A 3192-nucleotide genomic window follows, 5' to 3' on the forward strand; every position below is an offset into this window, starting at 1 on the left:
TCCCTGTTCAAGAAAACAGAGGCAAAGAAACTGTTAAAAATATCAGCTTTCTCGTCTGGCGTAGCCACAAGATTACCGTTTGCATCTTGCAGGGGCCCTACATTGCCTGATGCCCTCTTCTTGCTCCCAATGTACTTGAAAAAGGACTTTTTGTTGTCCTTAATCCTGGACGCTAGCCTGAGCTCCATCTCTGCCTTGGCCTTCCTAATAGCCCTCCTACACTCCTGGGCCGAGGAGGAGTACTCTTCCTTGGTGATAGCTCCTCCCTTCCACTGGTTGTACGCTCCCTTTGTAGTCCTCAGGCATTGCTGAATGCCCTTGCTGAGCCAAGGGGGTTGCTGAGCACTCTTACCCCCCTTGCTTCTCTCAGGGACTGTTATCCTTTGGGCCTGGAGGATTGCCCCCTTAAGGTACGACCATTCCTCATGGACTCCCATCTCCTCTACCTTCTGGGCCCTCAGTGCCTCCCCCACTAGTCTCCTAAGCTCATTGAAGTTGGCCCTTCTGAAGTCAAGGGCTTTAGTTTTGGTGTGAGCCCTAGACGCCCTGCGTTGGATAGTGAAATCCAGCAGGTGATGATCGCTATTGCCCAGGTGGTCAAGGACCTGCAGTCCCCTCACCGGGTCATCCCCCGTGGCCAGGACCAGGTCCAGCAAGGTGTTACCCCTAGTGGGGCTGTGCACTTCCTGGATAAGGTGAAGGTCCTGTAATACAGCCAGAAACCTACACGAGCGGTCAGACCTGGCTGTCTGCTCCTCCCAGCAAATGTCTGGGTAGTTTAGGTCACCCATGACAATAACATCCCTTGACCTAACCGCCTCCATAAGCTGACTGGAGAGGTCCTGGTCTAGCTCTCCCCCCTGGTTGGGTGGTCTGTAGTAGACACCCACCGTAAGGTCTCTTTCGCCACGACCCCCTTGTAGTTTGACCCATAGTGTCTCTGCCTGACCCTCCTCTAACCCGAAGCTAATCCTTGATGATGTGAGGTGCTCTTTGACATAGAGTGCAACCCCCCACCTTTCCTCTCTGTCCCGTCTCTCCTATATAAGGTGTATTCCTGAATGCCTGCCACCCAGTTGTAGGTAGGGTCCCACCAGGTTTCTGTGAGCCCTACTAAGTCTGGGTTCTTACTCGCAATCAGGAGGCATAGTTCCTCCTGCCTACACAACATACTACTACTGTCTTCGTAGGGCCTGCCCTGCTGCCCCCAGATCATGCGAGTGGCCCTCCTCTGGACCCTCTCCATGCTGTCCACATCCCTCCTGAAGTGCGGCGCCCAGAACTGGATGCAGTACTCCAACTGCGGCCTAATGTCACATAGAGGGGGAGAATCACCTCCTTGGACCTGCTCGTGATGAGTCTGTGGATGCATGACAAGGTGCTGTTAGTTTTCCTGACTGCATCTGCGCATTGTCGGCCCATGTTCATCTTGGCATCAATAATGACTCCAAGACCCTGTTCTGCCGCTGTGCTGACGAGAAGGCAGTTCCCCAGCCCGTAGGTCTGCTGCTGGTTCTTCCTCCCCAGGTGCAGCACCTTGCACTTGTCAGTATTGAAACCCATCCTGTTCTCATCCACCCACCCTTGTAACTTGTCCAGATCTAATTGCAACCTGTCCCTCTCCTCCAGCGTGCCCACTTCTCCCCACATCTTAAGTGTCATCCACGAATTTGAACAAGGTGTTTTTCACCCTCTCGTCCAAGTCGCTGATGAAGATGTTGAACAGTGCAGGCCCGAGGACCGAGTCTTGGGGGACACCACTACCCACATCCCTCCAAGTCAAAAATGACCATCCACCACCACTCTCTGGGCGCAGCCCTCTAGCCAGTTAGTGACCCATCTGACTGTGTAGGCATCAACACCATTAATTTTTTAATGAGAATGGGGTGACAGTGTTGAAGGCCTTCCTAAGTCCAGAAAGACTACGTCCACTGCGACACCTGCGTCCAAGGATCTTGAGACCTGGTCATAGAAAGCCACCGGGTTGGTCTGACACGACCTGCCTCTAATGAACCCCTGTTGGTTGCCCCTAAGCATAACCTCCCCTGCTGGCCCCTCACAGATGTGCACGTAGATAATTTTCTCAAAGAGCTTCCCCAGGACCCCGGTAAGACTGACTGGCCTATAGTCAGTCAGTCCTTCCTCCCTTTTTTTGAAAATGGGGACCACATTGGCCCTTTTCCAGTCCTCTGGCACCACACCAGAGCACCACGACTGCTCGTAAAGCTGTGCCAGGGGTCCCGCAATGACCTCTGCTAATTCTCTCAGCACTCTGGGGTGGAGATCATCAGGACCTGCTGTTTTAACATGTCTAGTCCCTCCAGAAGTTCCTTGACTAGGTCCTCTCTGACCCTGGGCTGGGCTGTGCCTCCCCTGGGACCGTCGGGGATCCTGGTGGGGGGGATGACCTGGTCCCTGCTCAGAAAAATTTTGTCCACAAAATGTTCTGGACAAACTAGAGAGTCTCCAGCGGATTAATTTAGGACAGGGCTCAGTGATGTTTTTGGCTGGAGTGCTGAAAAAACCCACTGCGGACCAAGATGCTGCAGTGTCGGCATAAATCCAGGCCGGAGGGGAGTACAGGGCAAGACACCCTGCATATTAATATAATTAACAATGATAAATGTTGCCGTTTTATGCTAAATAGCAGGTTTTCTAAAAATTTAAAACTATTTACTACTATTTACTACTGTTTATTGAAATTTATTTATTGGTGACAGTAAATAAAACTAAACAAGAACAAAGGTATTATTCATATAATATGCATATGTTGTAATGAGAGACAGAGAAAGAGAAAAGAGAGAAAGAAGAGAAAAAAAGTGAAAGAGAAAAAAGAGGAAGGGGGAGAAGAGAAAAGGAAGAAAGGAAAAGAGAGAAATAAAGGAAAGAAAGAAGTTGTGTCCCTCACTGCCAATGTCTCCCACCACTGCTGGCTATGGCTCAGGTCCACTAGTTCAAGGCACTGTCCCACAGAGGAAGGCAGTGACACCCCAGCAGCAACCTCCAGGGCCAGGGCACTCAGGCCGACGGACAACCCATCCCATGCAGGCAGGTGCAGCACAAGGGCACTAGGGCCAGGTGCTCAGGGCAGGGGCCAGGCCGTGTGGTGAGAGGAGCCACGGTTAGGTGGCAGCCAAAGGAGAGCGGGACCAGACGGGAAGTGGGGCTGCCCCAGGAGTCTGCAGACCCAGG

The 3192-nt window shown here is 52.1% G+C and overlaps 1 protein-coding gene across 4 annotated transcripts in view; it reads right to left on the reverse strand.

Moving 5' to 3' along the window:
* LOC102369020 (zinc finger protein 239-like) overlaps positions 1–3192 on the reverse strand; it is a 92243-nt gene that overhangs the window by 36903 nt on the left and 52148 nt on the right. The window lies entirely within an intron of this gene.

This window comes from Alligator sinensis, unplaced genomic scaffold, assembly GCF_000455745.1.
Source record: "Alligator sinensis unplaced genomic scaffold, ASM45574v1 scaffold638_1, whole genome shotgun sequence".
Taxonomy (NCBI): domain Eukaryota; kingdom Metazoa; phylum Chordata; order Crocodylia; family Alligatoridae; genus Alligator; species Alligator sinensis.